A 22,654-nucleotide genomic window follows, 5' to 3' on the forward strand; every position below is an offset into this window, starting at 1 on the left:
CAGTCAGTTCTAAGATTGATCAAAGAGCTCCTAAAGTCAGTCAATTCTAAGACTGATTGAAGAGCTCCTGAAGTCAGTCAATTCTAAGACTGAAAAAAGAGCTTGATCTAGAGTCAGTCAATTCTAGGACTGATAGAAGAGCTCCTAGAGTCAGTCAGTTCTAAGACTGATAAAAGAGCTTGATCTAGAGTCAGTCAATTCTAAGACTGAAAAAAGAGCTTGATCTGGTCAGTCAGTTCTAAGACTGATTAAAGAGCTTCTAAAGTCAGTCAATTCTAAGACTGATAGAAGAGCTTGATCTAGAGTCAGTCAATTCTAAGACTGAAAAAAGAGTTTGATCTAGAGTCAATCAATTCTAAGACTAATAGAAGAGCTTCATCTAGAGTCAGTCAGTTCTAAGACTGATCAAAGAGCTTCTAGAGTCAGTCAATTCTAAGACTGATAGAAGAGCTTGATCTAGAGTCAGTCAATTCTAAGACTGATCGAAGAGCTCCAAGGGTCAGTCAGTTGTAAGACTGATAGAAGAGCTTGATCTAAATTATTTAGATTTGATACTGCATGACCTATATCATCTTAATTCATGTTTAGGTGGCAGGGTCCAGTTTCATAAATTGGCCCCTGGCAAATTTCTTAACTTAAGGCTGTGGTGTGACTTTTTCAGCTATTATTGTTTACTGTTTAAAGATATGGATATATTTGTGAACTAGGTGTTTCAGGCTTGTGTTGTTCTTGAAACTGATGTCAGGAATGTACACCTTCTATAGTTACTCTGCAGTATGTTGATAGTGAAATACCAATAGTTGGTTAGGAAGAAGAGCTAGCCTTCCATAGCAGTAAATACATGGGTTTGGGGCAAGTAGAATATCTCAAAAATGAACTATTTTTAGTTGCATCAGCCTGTTAAGTACACGCTGTTTTGCAGAACTGTCATCTTAGAAAAGGGCTTATGTTTGCACTGTGAGCATCACATGTTATCAAAAATGACCTTCAGACATGAAAATTACAGGTACAAATTTGTGGATGGGGCACATAAATTTCTTCTGCTATGAACTGTCATTGACTTCTTTGGTCAAGTGGATAATATTCTCATGCTTTGTTTTAATATAGGTATCCAAAAATATGGACCTTTTTGACCTCACATGTGTATTTGACTTTTTATGATTTTTTATACTAGGTCACTGATTGCGGCATTCAATTTGTACATAAAAACTGGCTCCTGCCCCCATATCACATTTAGCTTCAGAGCATTAATCCAGATCTGCAATCACATCATGCACTAGAATATCATGGCCTGCAGTCACATCATGCACTAGAATAGCATGGCCTGCAGTCACATCATGCACTGGAATATCATGGCCTGCAGTTACATCATGCACTGGAATATCATGACATGCAGTCACATCATGCACTGGAATATTATGTCCTGCAGTCACATCTTGCACCGGAATATCATGGCATGCAGTTACATCATGCACTGGAATATCATATCCTGCAGTCACATCATGCACTGGAATATTATGTCCTGCAGTCATGTCATGCACTGGAATATCATGGCCTGCAGTCACATCATGCACTGAATATTATGGCCTGCAGTTACATCATGCACTGAATATCATGGCATGCAGTCACATCGTAATTATAATACTTCACATTTACATCAACAAAGCACCAGTCATAATTCATCCCCGATCCTAACTTCACATTTCCACCAACAAATTACCAGTCATAATTCATCGTCAATCCTAACTTCACATTTACATCAAGAAAGCACCAGTCATAATTCATCCCCAATGGCGCTTGTACTTAGATCTACCTTGTCCTAAAAATAGACCATAATAACATCCCTCACTATGTAATGTTTTCGTATATTCAACTATAATATATGAGTGTGTACAGTAATAATTTTGTACAATTTATTTCTTTGACATCCATTTGTATTGTTTTCCAATCTTCGTTTAGTAAAACTCTCCTATGTGCATATTAAAGGAATATATCAGTGATGAAATGCAAGCAATTTGTGTATTATACTGTTCTAGAAAGATTCATAAAAATTGATTATGTTTTATACAGTCTGCAGGCTTAACCCCCACTGTAACTAAATACTGGAATGCACATTCATATTCAGATCAACAAATTTAACGCCTGTTACATGTTTTTCAGTCAGAACAATAATATGAACAATAACACAGAAAAGAACACTGAACACTATTACAAAGGTTCACCTTGTCCGAATGGCTATTTTTAGAAACTGAAATCACTGTGTGTGACATTTCACAGAAGTAAAATGTACAAGCACCACCCTGACTTCACATTTACACCAACAAAGCACCAGTCATAATTCATCCCCAATCCTGACTTCACATTTACACCAACAAATTACCAGTCATAATTCATCCCCAATCCTGACTTCACATTTACACCAACAAAGCACCAGTCATAATTCATCCCCTATCCTGACTTCACATTTACACCAACAAAGCACCAGTCATAATTCATCCCCAATCCTGACTTCACATTTACACCAACAAAGCACCAGTCATAATTTCTCTTGACTTCATATCTTCACCAGAAAATCCAATAAGGACACACAATGCTATATCTGAGTCATCCTATGATTGCTGGCATAAGAACAGGTGTTTCAGACTTTGTAAACTCAACCCTTTACAGAATATAATGAGCATATACATTCCTCCATAGCTAAAAATATGTGGCAAAAAACAACTCTCTTCTTACTGTGTTCAACAAAGTGTTGGACTTAGTAGTCACACTATGATGACAATATTTCTCTCTTGTATAATGGGCCATTCATGTAACTCTTGTTGATAGATTAGTATGCATGCAAATGTGTCCCCACCCCAAGCTCCACTACCCAGGGGATGGATCATTTTAAAAATGTTGTGCATATCTACAGACAAACCTCAATAATGTTCCAAGGTTTGATGTCTCTGTCTAAAACAGACTGCAAAGAATTGTATGGCATAATGATTGATCACACAATTTTCTAGATCAGTGGTATCATGCAGTACCTTCCTGACCTAGGGATAATTAACATTCATGTAATAATGTAAATTATTTTAAATGGCAATTCTCAACACAATGTTTCTGGAGCCCAGAAGTTTTATATTTTGTGGCTGAGTGAAAGAGAAGGATATGGGTGATAACCATATTGATCAACCTGTCTATTGTTGTTGTCAATATTGTGTATTATTAATGTCAATACTGTGTATTATTCATGTCAATACTGTGTATTATTCATGTCAATACTGTGTATTATTAATGTCAATACTGTGTATTATTAATGTCAATACTGTGTATTATTAATGTCAATACTGTGTATTATTCATGTCAATACTGTGTATTATTCATGTCAATACTGTATATTATTAATGTCAATATTGTGTATTATTAATGTCAATACTATGTATTATTAATGTCAATACTGTGTATTATTAATGTCGATACTGTGTATTATTCATGTCAATACTGTGTATTATTCATGTCAATACTGTGTATTATTAATGTCAATACTGTGTATTATTAATGTCAATACTGTGTATTATTAATGTCAATACTGTGTATTATTCATGTCAATACTGTGTATTATTAATGTCAATACTGTGTATTATTAATGTCAATACTGTGTATTATTAATGTCAATACTGTGTATTATTAATGTCGATACTGTGTATTGGCAGGAAACTACCAAGGGAGACTAAAACTACATTTTCTGCTTAGAGCGCTACGTATTGAATGAAACAGCATAATGTCAATAATCATTGGTATGGGACTACTATTTGATCACCACTTTTTTGGCACCAAGTTGTGTTCCTGATATTCCCATAAAATTACTCTATCAATATTTCCAAATTTTTGTGGGTAAATAATATTACAGCATTGACAATTTGTACCAAGATTTCAGTCGGTTAGTTTGCTCACTTGTATGGAGTTGTGTTATACTGAATGCAGTCTATTAATATCAACTAAAAGAGTTGTGTTATATTGAATGCAGTCTATTAATATCAACTAAAAGAGTTGTGTTATATTGAATGCAGTCTATTAATATCAACTAAAAGAGTTGTGTTATATTGAATGCAGTCTATTAATATCAACTAAAAGAGTTGTGTTATATTGAATGCAGTCTATTAATATCAACTAAAAGAGTTGTGTTATATTGAATGCAGTCTATTAATATCAACTAAAAGAGTTGTGTTATATTGAATGCAGTCTATTAATATCAACTAAAAGAGTTGTGTTATATTGAATGCAATCTATTAATATCAACTAAAAGAGTTGTTACTGTTAGTCTATTTCAGGAATGAAATAAAAATTAATTTAGCACAGTATGTTATGCTATTTTATGTTGTGACCTTGTCTGTCCATCCATCTGTCCATTATCTGTTCCTTTTCCACATGATAACTTTAGTTCCTGGCCAGTTACAATTACCATATTTTGTGGATGGCTTGCACATTGAGACAGGAAGAACTATATCAATTCTGCATATCAATATTTTTGTGGAAAGATCAGATGTCAAGGGCATTGTATCTTACAGAATAAAATGTTTCTGCAACTTATTGAATAAAATGTTTCTGCACAGTAACATTTGTTCTACATCACATGCCTTGACCAAACTTTGTTGATGGCCTGCACTTGAGAAAGGAAGAAGCCTATTGGTTTTAGAGTCAAAAGTTCAAAGGTTATGGTCACTCTAGCTCAAAGAAGTCCAGGCCTAGCTTTGTGGATGACTAGAACTTGGGCTAAGGAGCAGGCTTATTGATATTGAAGTCAAAAGCTCATAGCTGAAGGTCACTGTGACTGAAAGAAGGAAACTGGTTGTCACACAGTAACATTAATTCTGGAAACTGGTTATCACACAGTAACATTAATTCTGGAAAATGGTTATCATGCAGTAACATTAATTCTGGAAAATGGTTATCACACAGTAGCATTAATTCTGGAAACTGGTTATCACACAGTAACATTAGTTCTGCATCACATACATTTTCCAAAATTTGTGCATTGCTTACTTGGACTACGAAAGAAGCCTATTGATTTTGGGATCAAAGGTCAAGGTCATTGTGTTTTAAAGAAGAAAACTGGTTTCTGCAAAATAGCATTAGTTTTGCATCATTGACCTGGATCAACCATAGACCTTGACTGATAATGGAAAACTTGTTTTTACATGCTAACTTTATTTTTAGACTACTGGGTATGTATCTTGACCAACGTTTGTAGAGGTCAAGTACTTATGCTATGGAAGAGGCATACTAATTTTGGTGTCCAAAAGTTGTTGTGACAAAGGAAAAGTCAGTTCCTTGACCAAATTCTGTGAATTGCATGTACTTAGTGTGAAACCAATAGATTTGTGGGCCTAAAGATCAATGCTATAGTAAGTCTAAAATAATAATTTATGTACATTAGGTTTAGTTGAAGACTTTACATCTAGTCCAGAAGTCTTTTTCACTGAGACGCATTGGTCAATAATCTCTCAACCATTGTAAAGGATTATTACACACAGAGCTGGAACATAATATATCAATAATGGAACTCCTGTTTTATTTTTGTTTAATTTAATTTAATTTATTTTGTTGAAGGTTCCTAATTGTGTTGTGTTAATTGGTTTGCAATTTTTATAATTCAAAAAATTTTTATCAATTCATTTGGTGTTTTGGAGTCTTATTTTCCCCCACCTTTTCAATCACCTTTGATTGAAACCTGTAAAACAGGTAACGTGGTTTAGATAGCCATCTCATAGACTTGCATTGGTGATACACTAAATTTAATTAAATACCCACTCTAAAATAACCTTAAAGAAGATAAGTGTGTTTGGGCCTTCAACTTCAAAAAATTTCCTTTCATTTTAAGTTGTACAGTTTAGAGTGCAGTACTTATACGTCCTTGTCTTAACCATCAGAAATATTGCAGGAACTTTATTTTATAAGTTTTAGGCCAGTCTTTGGAAAAATTGTTGTATTGATTTGTTTTATGGTTTGTTGGGTATTTTGATACAGAGTGATTTTCAAAGAATAATTTTTGTAAGAATGGCAACAATATTTCTTGTCATATGGAATTTTGTTTGGTTACAATGTTGATTCAGGGATACTTATAAGGGAGTCATGTGACTATATGTCTTCCATTACATGATGTATTGTAGTGAAGAAAATACTGAAGTTAGGAAATATTGTACATGAAAGTAGTCAGATTGTGCTGTTTTAAAATCCAGTATTGTGTAATGTTGCCAGAATCTATTGAAAGTGGGAAACAAGGTTGTATTGATCAGTTGATATTGGACTTAGTTTGATCTCATTCCAAACATTACTGCCATCATTCCCAGATGACTGCTTTAACCAGACTACAATTCTCTACTGTCCAAATTGACAGCAGCAATTAGTCTGAGGTGTTACTGTGCTGGAACAGATTGATTTGGCTGACACAATGGACTCCAGAATACATTTTGGCTGTTGTGCATAGATGTGCCTAATTTGCCCAGTTCCTATCAATTCTCTAATTTGGGATTGTTTAGAGCTTTAGTTGTCAAATGTTGGGAGTGATTTCCCTTGTATGTCTTGGGATTCAGCAAAAATAAATGGAATTCTTCTTTCTAATGTAGATCTACAGTTACACCAAAAACTGTATATTCCAATCCAAGATTCAGTTTTTATGTGAACAGTTTTCTCTAGTATCCCCCACCCATGTTACCCCACCCCTAACTTTGTGAACAGTTTTTTTCTAGTATTCAACATCCATGTCATCCCCATCCATGTTACCCTCACCCCCATCCATGTTACCTTCACCCCCATCCATGTTACCCTCACCCCCATCCATGTTACCCTCACCCCCATCCATGTTACCCTCACTCACCACAACATCTTTGAATGGCATAGCATATTACTGCAAAATGTGTAAACAACAGCAATGCTGTAGAATCAAAATGATTTGAAATTCAACATTTGCCCCCATACAAAATATCTGCAAGAGTTACTGAGTGATTACAATGTGTATTCTGTACATCACTCAATGTTGGATTGTTACATTTGCTGTATGTTGTTTTCCTGTTATTATGGCAGGATTCAATGTGAGAAGACATGTCCTAGATGAATATATTTGACAGTTTGTGTGATGTATCCTTGATGAATATATATGACAGTTTGTGGGACGTGTCCTTGGTGAAACTATCTGACAGTTTGTGGGACGTGTCATTGATGAATATATCTGACAGTTTGTGGGATGTGTCCTTGATGAATATATCTGACAGTTTGTGGGATGTGTCCTTGATGAATATATCTTATAGTTTGTGGGATGTATCCTTGATGAATATTTTTGACAGTTTGTGGGACTTGTCCTTGATGAATATATCTGACAGTTTGTGGGATGTATCCTTGATGAATATATCTGACAGTTTGTGGGACATATCCTTGATGAATATATCTGACAGTTTGTGGGATGTGTCCTTGATGAATATATCTGAAGTTTCCGTTAAACATCTCTAGGATTGTCATGACATTGTTTCCACAGTTATATATGCATACATGAGGAAAATAATTGACAGTGGAACCAGTTGTATTGTCTGGACTTGTATATGGGATGCTTCTTGTGATCTACAATAAAACCATGCAGTGACTTGAAAACTTAAATTGGTTTCTCTATGCAATAAAATGTCACTGATAAAAGGTTTTGATAACATGTTGTTTAAAGGTAAATATTGTAGTTAAAAGAAATATGCTTCAATAAATATTAGTAAATTACCTGGATGTGTATTGCTGTGTAATGTATATCAGAAAAATGAGTAAATCACCCTGATGTGTATTGTTGTGTAATGTGTATCAGAAACTGAGTAAATCACCCTGATGTGTATTGCTGTGTAATGTATATCAGAAAAATGAGTAAATCTGGCTGATGTGTATTGCTATGCAATGTATATCAGAAAAATGAGTAAATCACCCTGATGTGTATTGCTGTGTAATGTGTATCAGAAAAATGAGTAAATTTGGCTGATGTGTATTGCTGTGCAATGTATATCGGAAAAATGAGTAAATTTGGCTGATGTGTATTGTTGTGCAATGTGTATCAGAAGAATGAGTAAATCACCCTGATGTGTATTGCTGTGTAATGTATATCAGAAAAATGAGTAAATTTGGCTGATGTGTATTGCTGTGCAATGTATATCAGAAAAATGAGTAAATCACCCTGATGTGTATTGCTGTGTACTGTATATCAGAAAAATGAGTAAATCACCCTGATGTGCATTGCTGTATAATGTGTATCAGAAAAATGAGTAAATCACCCTGATGTGTATTGCTGTTTAATGTGTATCAGAAAAATGAGTAAATCACCCTGATGTGTATTGCTGTGCAATGTGTATCAGAAAAATGAGTAAATTGCCCTGATGTATATTGCTATGTAATGTGCCACTATACCAGTTCTCGTCAACTCTGCTTTCATCCTTGCTTTGCCACAAATGATGTGAAAATGAAAATTACATATGATCTGAAAATGATAAATACATATGATGTGAAAATGATAAATACATATGTTGTGAAAATGACAGCTACATATGTTGTGAAAATCAAAGATATATATGTTGTGAGAATCATAGATACATATATTGTAAAATGATAGATACATACATATGTTGTGAGAATCATAGATACATATATTGTGAAAATGATAGATACATATGATGTGAAAATGATAGATACATATGTTGTGAAAATGATAGATACATATGTTGTGAGAATAATAGATACATATATTGTGAAAATTATAGATACATATGATGTGAAAATGATAGATACATATGATGTGAAAATGATAAATACATATGATGTGAAAATGATAGATACAAATGATGTGAAAATGATAGATACAAATGATGTGAAAATGATAGGTACATATGATGTGAAAATGATAGATACATATGTTGTGAAAATCATAGATACATATGTTGTGAAAATCATAGTTACATATGATGTGAAAATGATAGATACAAATGATGTGAAAATGATAAATACAAATGATGTGAAAATGATAGATACATATGTTGTGAAAATGATAGATACATATGTTGTGAAAATCATAGGTACATATATTGTGAAAATGATAGATACATATGATGTGAAAATGATAAATACAAATGATGTGAAAATGATAAATACATATGATGTGAAAATGATAAATACATATTATGTAAACATGATAGATACATATGATGTGAAAATGATAGATACATATGATGTGAAAATGATAGATACATATGATGTGAAAATGATAGATACATATGATGTGAAAATGATAGATACATATGATGTGAAAATGATAGATACATATGATGTGAAAATGATAGATACAAATGATGTGAAAATGATAGATTCATATGATGTGAAAATGAATGACACATATGATGTGAAAATGATAAATACATATGTTGTGAAAATGATAGATACATGTATTGTGAAAATGATAGATATATATGATGTGAAAATGATAGATACATATGATGTGAAAATGATAGATACATATGTTGTGAAAATGATAGATACATATGTTGTGAAAATCATAGATACATATATTGTGAACATGATAGATACATATGATGTGAAAGTGATAGATACATATGATGTGAAAATGATAGATTCATATGATGTGAAAGTGATAAATACATATGATATGAAAATGAATGACACATATGATGTGAAAATGATAGATACATATGATGTGAAAGTGATAAATACATATGATGTGAAAATGATAGATACATATATTGTGAAAATGATAGATACAAATGATGTGAAAATGATAGATACATATGATGTGAAAATGATAGATACATATGATGTGAAAATGATAAATACATATGTTGTGAAAAGAATTAACAGAAATCTTACTAAAATATTCTCTTAAGTAAAGATATGTTAATAAATAATTGACTGGAAGTGGTATTTGTCGCATTAATAACAGCTACATACATGTTCATTTACAGATTTAGCAGTTTTGCACAAGTTTACAGGCAGTTAAGCAAAAGCAAAGACTTTTATATCTATTAAAGTTGCAGTCTTATTTAAGCATATACATATGTGTCTGTTCACGTGTCTGTATTTCCTTTATTAATTTGTTTGCCATGCAGCAACTTCAGTTCACTTCACATTCTTTCACCAGATTTAAAAGTTGGGTTGCAGACACCCATTTATTGCGAGTCTATGGGCCAATGTCAAGGTTACTGTAACCTGGCAAAGCAAAATTGCTTTCACTTAATACTAGAATTCTATAAAGTGCACCTTTGTTAAATCCTTGCCTTTGAAGATTTCAACATATCTGTTATAGAGGCAAAAGATGAAAGGTTAAGCAGGTACAGTTTTGCCTGACAATTTGAGTTTAAGTGCTGTATCTTCTGTGTACTTAATTTGAGTAAACTTCATGAGCTCAAAACTCATAATGAGCACATACTGAGAATGTTATAGTATATTTGATATTATTGCTCTTATTAAGTGTAAATATTAAGATTTGGTCACTCAAGGCAAGGCGTTTTCTATGAGGTTCAAGGAGGTGGACAAATATTCATATTTCACCCCACAGGTTAATAATTACTTGTTATATTGAATTATGCAATACAGGGAGATATGACCTTGTGAGGGAGACAAGATGTTTTAATCTATGACCTTGTGAGGGAGACAAGATGTTTAAATCTATGACCTTGTGAGGGAGACAAGATGTTTTAATCCCAGACACATGACTTTGTGTGTGCCAATCGTTGACACTGTTACTTTTATAAGGTATAATTAAAAGAGTTAGCTCTCTTTGTGTTGAGATGGGATTTGGGAGAAACAGTGATATATTTATATCTGCAAATCGCTCACTATTCCTCTAGTTGTTATTTCATATTTAGTTTCTTTCACTGAATAAAACTGAACATAATTTTAATTTTTCATTGTCATATTTCTTTTAGATAAGTAAGGACTATGAATCCTAGTACATTTTCCTGAGAAACCTTTGATATCAACAAATATAAGATGCTGGTATATTTAATGATATGGCATGGATATTTTGTAGTGATGCCTGAGGACACAATATATTAAGTATAGTAATAGGTAATGAAGCCTACATGGAGAATGTGTCTTAATAATTTGTTTAGTTAATATTTTGCTATCTGTTAAATATGCCAAGTTTATTCCCTTCTTCCCAAAAACCACTATGCCAATTTTAACCAAAATTTGGAAGTGAACTTTCCAACATGGTCATTCATTAGTATACAAATGATATAGATCCACTGTTAAATATGGCCAACATTTACTAAAAAATAGTTCTTCTCTTCTTTTGCTGATAAATATACCTAGCTTATTTCAGGTTAGTACTTTTATCTTGTTACTTTTCCCTAATTTTCATATGCTTCATCAAGTCTCTGCATCCCTTGGACATCACAATCCCTCATCTCAATGTAGTCACATCCCTTAACTTGAATTGGAAACTCCTTCCACCTATTATAGCTTCCGTGTTACTAGATACAAAATGTATGTTCTACTTATCTATAGTGTCAATGACTGTACTCTGGGTAAAGATACAGTACACAAGTATGTATGTGAAGGTGGTGATGATTATGGTGTGGTGGTGATGATTATGGTGTGGTGGTGATGATTATGGTGTGGTGGTGATGATTATGGTGTGGTGGTGATGATTATGGTGAGGTAGTAATGATTATGGTGAGATGGTAATGATTATGGTGTGGTGGTGATGATTATGGTGTGGTGGTGATCAAAGTTCCCTCAAAGCTGCGCGTGCATGCAACTGCGCAGTTGCTCAGGCATCCCCGCACAGCTGAATTGTTCTCAATGCAGCAGATCAAAATTGCCAAATATTCAATCCAACATTGATACTCAAGTCTCCGTAATGTTTGCACAATGCAGTGCGCATAGTGCGCACATCTACCATTCGCTTAGAGGGAATGTTGGTGGTGATGATTATGGTGTGGTGGTGATGATTATGGTGTGGTGGTAATGATTATGGTGTGGTGGTGATTATGGTGTGGTGGTAATGATTATTGTGTGGTGGTAATGATTATTGTGTGGTGGTGATTATGGTGTGGTGGTGATGATTATGGTGTGGTGGTGATGATTATGGTGAGGTGGTAATGATTATGGTGTGGTGGTAATGATTATGGTGTGGTGGTAATGATTATGGTGAGGTGATAATGATTATGGTGTGGTAATGATTATGGTGTGGAGGTAATGATTATGGTGTGGTGGTAATCATTATGGTGTGGTGGTGATGATTATGATGATAGTATTGATGATGGCCGTGATGATAAATATATTGTTTGCTTCAATACAGTTGGAAAACCTGTTATGGATGTACAACACTGGTGATAATTATGACACAGTAATAGAGTTGTATCCACATAGCATCTGTCCATGATGTCTGTCTTTTCTCCTTTTACTTTTATAAATCTTTACAAATTGCTTACCTTGCAAACAAATATTTTACACCTTAATTGACGAAACCTTTACCTTGATTGACTAATTTCCAAGTCAGAGATTTGCACCTTAACTGATGAACCCACAACTCCAAAACAACATCACCTACTGATTAATATAACGCTCCTTAAAATGAAGGGTCACATTTTGAAAATTTAAAGTGTAATTTTTGGATTGCAGTGAAAATTTCTTTGTTTAAAATTTATTTTCTTCTTGAAAAAGAAATACAAATGTATGGACCTAATTTACTAAGGTTGCCATTATGAACATTTTGTCAGAATAATGGACACCTATTTCATCTAATGGTTTTTAGCATTTCTAGTGGTAAGTAGCCTCAGAGAATCCTTTATCCATGATTATGGTGTGTCAGGACTTGATTTGAAAGGAATCTGGTCAGCAGTATGGACTTATCTGTGTTATCTATTGAACAAACAACAGCACACTTATTCAATTTGCAGCATGAAACAGATCTGTAGGTACATTTTCTCAACTTGGGATTCTTCACTGGCTTGTCTCTAATAGAGAATAAGAGATTTTGGCTGGACCAGTAAACATTAGTTAAAATAAGTAGAACACAATATTTCTCCATGATAGAACTTTTCATGGGAGCAATAAAACCATGTCATAATATAGGTGAGATCACCTTATACTGGGGTACAATATACACAGTGCATTAGTACCTCATTATAACACTTGAAGGCATAAAACCATGCCATAGTATATGTGATGTTATCTCATACTGGAGTACAATACACATAGTGCACTGGTACCTCATTATAACACCATAAGGCATAAAACCATGCCATAGTATATGTGATGCTATCTCATACTGGATACAATATACATAGTGCATTTGGTACCTCATTATAACACGGCATGGCATAAAACCATGCCATAGTATATGTGATGTTATCTCATACTGGGTATAATATACATAATGCATTTGATACCTCATTTTAACACCATATGGGCATAAAAAAATGCTATAATATTTTTGATGTCATCTTATACTGGGGTACAATAAACATAATGCTCTGGTACCTCATTATAACACTGAAAGGCATAAAACCATGCCATAGTATATGTGATGTCATCTTATACTAGGTACAATCTACATAGTGCACTGGTACCTCATTATAATACCATAAGGCATAAAACCATGCCATAGTATATGTGATGCTATCTCATTCTGGATACAATATACATAATGCATTTGGTACCTCATTATAACACTGTATGGCATAAAACCATGCCATAGTATATGTGATGTTATCTCATACTGGGTACAATATACATAATGCATTTGATACCTCATTATAACAGCATAAGGCACAAAACCATGCCATAATATATGTGATATCATCTCAGACTGGGTACAATCTACATAGCACATTGGTACCTCATTATAATACCATAAGTCATAAAACCATGCCATTGTATTGGTGATGTCATCTTATAATGGGGTACAATATACATAGTGCATTGGTACCTCATTATAACACTATTCAAGGAAGCCATAAATTGCACTGTGATAACGGTGATTACAGTTAAACTTTGGAATAATTATGCATAGCACATTGGTCCCTAACTATAACGCTGTCCATAGAAACCTTAAAAGTATACTGTGATGTGGTATGTTTTCCTTATACTGGGGTAAATTATACAAAGTATACCATGATGTGGTAAGTTTCCCTTATACTGGGGTACATTATATAAAGTATACCATGAAGTGGTAAGTTTTTCTTATACTGAGGTACATTATACAATGTATACCATGATGTGGTGAGTTTCTCTTATACTGGGGTACATTATATAAAGTATACCATGATGTGGTAAGTTTCCCTTATACGGGGATACATTATGCATATTATGCTACGATGTAGGTAAGTTTGCATTATGCATGGGAACATTATACAAAGTATATAGCTCTGGAACAGTTATGTGGAACAAGTATCTACTATGTATAAAATCTGCTGAAAATATTAGAGTATTTAAGAAGAGATATTATGAGCTTGTATGTGTTTCTAATAGATAATGGAATTTAGTATTTCAATGCTAAACATGTTAAAATAAACTAATTATTGGTATCTTCATATAATGTACATTGTTATACTCTCCTTAAGAGGGCCTCAAGGAAGAATAGTCATTGACTAATGAGTCACCCTCTATAAATAAAGTATTATTATTTTTATTATTATTATTATTATTATTATTATTATTATTATTATTATTATTATTATTTTTTATTATTATTATTATTATTATTATTATTATTATTATTATATCAGGGACAATGTTAAATCACAGGCAATGTTATATTGGAGACATTGTTATATCACGGCAGTGCTATGCAGAGGGACTTTATAGTAAGGGATCTCTGTACATTGAAATGGTCGCAGGTCAAATAGGTAAATGGTAGCAGATTGTGGAAAATTCTCATTTGGCTCATTAAGAAATAAGAGCAGTATATGAGATTGCAAAAACCCAGGTATTCAACTTTATTTTAAATAGAGGAAAATATATACTTTTGACAGAGGTAAAGCCTCCATTAATAGATACAAATTTAAAAGATTGATTTAAATTAAAGATAAAATATTAAATTAAACAATATAAATACAAGCACATTTAATTTTTCTTCTATTAGGATTAAATTTTAATCATAGTGTTATGTAATTTCAGAGCACTCTTTAGAACAAAATTATTGGAAACTGGATAATTCACTTTTTAATAATACATGCATTTTGTATTTGACTCTAATTGGAATACTATCATAAAGTTAAAGGAATTAAGCCTGGATTTGGATACTATCATAAAATTAATAAAATAAGCATGGATTTTGATATGTATCTTATATTATTATTGAATTATAGGATTTTTTCAATCACACAAAAGCAAAATAAATCACAATAATAATACAAATAAATAACACATTATATGTGTATGTGTATAAAAAATAAAGAACATGTATGTGTACATGTATAAAAATATATAACACAGTAAATGTATACATGTATAAATATATATAAAAATATCTGTACTTTGATATATGCTGTGCAGTTATTCTTCTATGATGGTAGTTGTAAATGAGATATATTTATTAAAATCTATGTGCAGTTTTTCTTCTTTGATGGTAATTGTAAATGGGATTATATTTATTAAGCAAGAACAAACCTGTTCCAAAAGTGCCTTGGTGTAAAAAGTCTGCAAACAAAATTCAAATTTATGCTCTTTTCCTGTTAGCACATCATAAACTGTGTAGAAACAGCTGTAATTATGGGGGGTGTGTGTGACTAGTTATGTATCCTAAAAAGAAAATCAGCTGCAATTATGGGGATGGGGGCTGACTAGTCATGCATCCTTAAAAAAACCCAGCATAATTCAAACAAGTGGACCCAAAATGTATCAATTTTTTTGATTGAACTTTGTGGTTTAGGCAGTAAGTCATATGAAACACATGATACCATAATATACCTGCCAAATAGGCAATACAGGTCACTTGAATAAACTTGTATTATCTTATACACTTGAATAAACTTGTATTATCTTATACACTTGAATAAACTTGTATTATCTTATACACTTGAATAAATTTGTATTATCTTATACATTTGAATAAACTTGTATTATCTTATACATTTGAATAAACTTGTATTATCTTATACACTTCAATAAACTTGTATTATCTTATATACTTGAATAAACTTGTATTATCTTATACACTTGAATAAACTTGTATTATCTTATACACTTGAATAAACTTGTATTATCTTATACATTTGAATAAACTTGTATTATCTTATACATTTGAATAAACTTGTATTATCTTATACACTTCAATAAACTTGTATTATCTTATACATTTGAATAAACTTGTATTATCTTATACATTTGAATAAACTTGTATTATCTTATACACTTGAATAAGCTTGTATTATCTTATACATTTGAATAAACTTGTATTATCTTATACACTTGAATAAACTTGTATTATCTTATACATTTGAATAAACTTGTATTATCTTATACACTTCAATAAACTTGTATTATCTTATACATTTGAATAAACTTGTATTATCTTATACATTTGAATAAACTTGTATTATCTTATACACTTGAATAAGCTTGTATTATCTTATACATTTGAATAAACTTGTATTATCTTATACACTTGAATAAACTTGTATTATCTTATACACTTGAATAAACTTGTATTATCTTATACACTTCAATAAACTTGTATTATCTTATATACTTCAATAAACTGGTATAATCTTACACATTTGAATAAACTTGTATTATCTTATACACTTCAATAAACTTGTATTATCTTATATACTTCAATAAACTTGTATTATCTTATACACTTCAATAAGCTTGTATTATCTTATACACTTCAACAAACTTGTATTATTTTATACACTTGAATAAACTTGTATTATCTTATATACTTCAATAAACTTGTATTATCTTAACATTTGAATAAACTTGTGTTATCTTATACACTTGAATAAACTTGTATTATCTTATACACTTGAATAAACTTGTATTATCTTATACATTTGAATAAACTTGTATTTTCTTATATATTAGAATAAACTTGTATTATCGTATACACTTGAATAAACTTGCATTATCTTATTCACTTGAATAAACTTGTATTATCTTATACATTTGAATAAACTTATATTATCTTACACATTTGAATAAACTTATCTTATACATTTGAATAAACTAGTATTATCTTATACACTTCAATAAACTTGTATTATCTTATACACTTCAATAATCTTGTATTATCTTATACACTTCAATAAACTTGTATTATCTTACACACTTCAATAATCTTGTATTATCTTATACACTTCAATAAACTTGTATTATCTTATACACTTCAGTAAACTTATATTATTATCTTATACACTTCAATAAACTTGTATTATCTTATTCACTTCATTAAACTTGTATTGTCTTATACACTTCAATAAACTTGTATTATATTATACACTTTAATAAACTTGTATTATCTTATACACTTCAACAAACTTGTATTATCTTATACACTTCAACAAACTTGTATTATCTTATAAAACTATAAAGTACAGCTCTGCTTTTATAAAACCACCAACAGTGAACACATTATGCATTTTAAATCATATTTATAAAATCAGATAATATAAAACATGATCAGAATAGGGAACCAGTCACCATTCCAATATACACATGATTATAATAGGGAACCAGTCACCCTTCTGACTGACTTAATTGGCAAGCAGAGGGTACAATGCATTATAAAATTATCTGACTTGATTAACTCATTGCCTTTCAAACTTAATTCATATGATAATAATTATGACTTAATAGTATGATAATAAAATTCATGTGGCATATAAGATGAGGAATTTCAAATGATTTATTTTTCCTAAATACTGATAAATCATCATCTTATTAAATTTTGTATTGATCATTCATTATACAATGTCACACTTTCATGTACTCTTATTGGCTGGATTGCCACAAGATGACCTTGCTAACATATGTGTAATGACCTAACTGACACTTGGTCCAAAGCATTATAGGTGTATCTTTAATTTAAATAGACATAGCCCATTGGTCATTCAATGACCATTGTGCTAATGGTTTCCTTCACTGGATGATAAATAAGGTGCTCAAAATGACTTAAAATTGCCAACAGATAAAATGCACCAATCAAACAAAATCAAGTTTGCAAAATGATTGAATAAATACTTTATTCAATTGGGATAACTCAGCTTGTTATAATATACTAATATTCCATGAGTTATCAAGATGAACAAACCATTGTAGAAACAAAATAAAGATAAATAATAATATAACAGCATACTTAAATACATTACATATAAAAGCAGACAGTTTACATGATATTTATTAAAAAATAAACTGAAGTACCTGTATTTCATAATTTACAATGAAAACTGCCTTTCATGAAAATTGTCTTACAAAACGTTTTTAACACATTTAAATTTCTGTCTGATCTAATGGTTATGGGGAACGCATTCCATAGAATAACTCCACATTAAGCAAACAAATTTATAAAAGTACAAAACTTGTTTATGGAAATGGTTTTCTGCAATGGCCATTTGTAAGGATCTCAATTTAGATCCATGGTATTGTTCTTCGGACTTGAAATGAAACATGCCATGCAAATAAGGTGGACAAAGTCCTTTCTTAATTAATGTCAGATGACTTTTTACCATGTTCCAACATGTACACAAGTTTTGCATGTTACTTATATTTGTAACCATGTACCAACATGTACACAAGTTTTGCATGTTACTTATATTTGTAACCATGTACCAACATGTACACAAGTTTTGCATGTTACTTATATTTTTAACCATGTACTAAGATGTATACAAGTTTTGCATGTTACTTATACTTAATGGAATCAATTGTTGATTATAAATTAATGGTAAATCTCTTTATTATGTCTCTTTATTATGTCTCTTTATTATGTCTCTTTGAAAAATAAGGTCAACAACATATTCTCCATTGTGTATGCAATGGAGGGGGGAGGGCATGTATTTTCTGGTTTTGTGTCATTTATAAATTTTATATTTGACTAGAATATGATATTTGTCATGGAATGTCAGATCCACAAATTAAATTCTTATTGATGTTGCAGTAAATATTTTTTATTAGGATATGATATTAGAACAGTTCTTGTAGAATCCAGATAAAGAATGATGGTCTTTGAATTGGATGCAAATGTATCATGTTGAAGCGGGTTGTGCAAGGGGTACCATGAATAACACTATGAGAACAAAGTAATGAGGAATCAATGCTTTGTTATCATTAGATATTCTATTAACCTGAAGAAAAAAAATAACATTGTTTTCTTATTTTTCATCTTTCTTGTTAGAAAATCCTTGAAATTCACTTCCAATGTAGGGTAGTTGCAGTAACTTAGCCTGTAGATGATGGAACTCTTGATTCTATGGTTGAAGCTCCAGTCAGCTGCCTTAGTGTGTCTTTGGGAAAGGTATTTTGTTTCCACTTCCTATATGTCATATAGTCCATTTCCTGTATGTGATATAGTCCATCTCCACTATGTCATATAGTCCATTTCTTGTATGTGATATAGTCCATCTCCTGTATGTCATATAGTCCATTTCCTGTATGTGATATAGTCCATCTCCACTATGTCATATAGTCCATTTCTTGTATGTGATATAGCCCATCTCCTGTATGTCATATAGTCCATTTCTTGTATGTGATATAGCCCATCTCCTGTATGTCATATAGTCCATTTCCTCTATGTGATATACCCCATCTCCTGTATGTCAATAGTCCATTTCCTCTGTGTAATATAGTCCATTTCCTCTATGTGATATAGTCCATTTTCTATGTCATATAGTCCATTTCTTCCATGTCATATAGTACATTTCCTGTATGTGATAAAGTCCATTTCCTTTATGCAATATGCTCAAAGTGAAGATAAAATATGATGGACAACATGACTTCCATGGTTATTTCAGACAGCAGGACTTCCATGGTTATTTCAGACAGCAGGACTTCCATGGTTATTTCAGACAGCAGAACTTCCATGGTTACTTCAGACAGCAGGACTTCCATAGTTATTTTATGTTCCATATTCTTTGTGCCACCATGCTGCTCTGTTAACCTTTGAAACATGAAAAGATTTTAGAAGTATATTTAGCTCACATGTTTTCCAGTACTTTTGCTTATGGGTTTCATTAATACCTTTTACTTACATGTTTTCCAATACTTTTGCTTATGGGTTTTATTAATACCTTTTACTTACATGTTTTCCAATACTTTTGCTAACAGGCTTTCTGATAATTTTGCTTATGACTTTTCTATTACCTTTTGTTTTCATGCTTTCTAATGCTTTGGCTCACAATTTTTCTAATATTTTTGCTCAGAGGTTTTCTAATACATGTACTTTTGCTGATGGGTTTTTTAATACTTTTTGCTGACAGATTTTCTTGTACTTTTGCTCAGTTTTTCAAAAACTTTTGTTTAGAGGTTTTCTTATACATTTTTGCTCATAGCTTTTCTAATACACTCTCACTGTTTCCAGCCCTTTTCCCACTCCCTTATCATGGAAGAGTTCTGAGAGAGCTACCACTGTCAGACTCTAAGAGTTTTATGGGGCAGAGATTCTTTGATATGTCAGGCAGATCTGATTAAATTTTCATTATGGGAGATCCATCATGATGCTACTTTGTTCCACCATCAGATAGTAGTTTCCAAGTCTATAGTTCTACACTGTGCTTTCTGGATTGTTTTCTAATGTAGAAATTTGATTACAATCTGACATGGCATGTGCTTTCAACAAGTCCCCTTCTTCAAATTATCCATGACATGATTTGAAGGAACATTAAAGGCAGTAACACTTCTACAGATGTCTGAACTATATGGACATGTAGGATAAATGATTTCAAAAATGCAAAAACCTGGTGTTATGGGGGTGGAGGTTGTTTTGGAAACAGATTTTGGAGAATAACAGTTTGACCTTTTTTTAACAGAAAATTGAATTTCAGTCACGGATGTTACTGGGAGTTGGATTTTATTTATAACTCTGTTGTCCCCTGTATCATACCATTCATAATGACTAGGTTGTGCAGAAAAGAAAAAAATGTTCTTACTTGATCACAATTTGCAAATGGAATTTATTTTGTATAATCGACCTCAAAGGCCTGGATACCATTAAGATATACACTAGAAGTTAATTAACCTTATTTTATTTGCACATCTTGTATAGGCCTTGTGCCTTCTCTGAGTTGCACATCTTGTATGGGCCTTGTGCCTTCTCTGTGAGTAGCTCATCTTGTAAAGGCCTTATGCCTTCTCTGTGAGTTGCACATCTTGTATGGGCCTTGCACCATCTCTGTGAGTTGCACATCTTGTATGGGCCTTGTACCTTCTCTAAGTAGTACATCTTGTATGGGCTTTGTACCTTCTCTCTGAGTAACCCATCTTGTCATGTGTCTTGTTGGATTTTGAATGGACAATCATTTAAATGTGTCAGAAGAAATAACACATTCATAATTCTTTTAATTTCTGTGAAACACTTACTAATATTTGAGCTTATAATTAAACTTAATTTCAGATATATTGATATGTATTACAAAATTAAACATTTGATTTCTAGATTGCAGTTTTTATATTCTCTAACAAAATATTTAGAGAAAATCAGAGAATAAAAGTCTGAATCGAAATTGCATGCTAACCCTTAATCCACCTGTTTCTCTCTCCAGCTCCAATTATGGATGTTCACTACTATAGACTCAGTTGTAAAGATTTTTTTTTCTATCTAGAATGACATGTCTAACTTTATAAATTTCACTGTTTTGGAATATTTTGTCATGACACGCAACCACTGGAATTAAGTTTATCAGCTGCTTTGACCCTGAGTTGCCTTCAGAAATTAATGCAGTTTCTACAGGGCAGTTTTAATTAAAATCCTTGTTCTGGGATAATTGCTATTTAATATAACCACACTCTCCTGGCATATTTTTACTTTTACCATATGTACTTACTTATAAGCCAGGTCCAACTGGAAACTTCACAGACCCATATCTGCCATCACATAATGTACTGCAGATCTGGGTCTATGCACTTTGTTCGGAGAAATCAGTAAAACAAACAACATCGACCCTGATCTGTAGTAAGTACATTTTGCTATGGCAGATCAGGATCTTTGTTGTTTGTAGTTTGACTCAACTTATAAGCAAATATATGTGGTACATTGGGACATATCAACAATACCTGTCTCAATTCAGATTCTTCATCATGTTTTATTTGCTGTTATTATTGGATTTTCACAGCTAAATTCTCCCATATGCAACTTCCTAACATGACTGACTGGAAGTGGCACTGTTTACAGTAGTCCATATAATTGGAGTGACTATAAAAAGACATGAAAATAGACCAGTTGCCAAACTGCATGGATGGTATCTTTCATTTGTGATGATTCTTAAATCACAAAACAGGGACCTCTGAAAATGATCAGTACACCACAGAAAAACACCATAAAACTCAACAAAACAAGGACCTCAGAAAATGGTCAGTACACCACAGAAAAACACCATAAAACTTAACAAAGCAAGGACCTCAGAAAATGGTCAGTACACCACAGAAAAACACCATAAAGTCAATAGACAAGTATGTTAACTGAGAAAGAGCAAAA

Source organism: Sinohyriopsis cumingii, chromosome 6 (assembly GCF_028554795.1).
Source record: "Sinohyriopsis cumingii isolate HCF-2022 chromosome 6, ASM2855479v2, whole genome shotgun sequence".
Classification (NCBI taxonomy): domain Eukaryota; kingdom Metazoa; phylum Mollusca; class Bivalvia; order Unionida; family Unionidae; genus Sinohyriopsis; species Sinohyriopsis cumingii.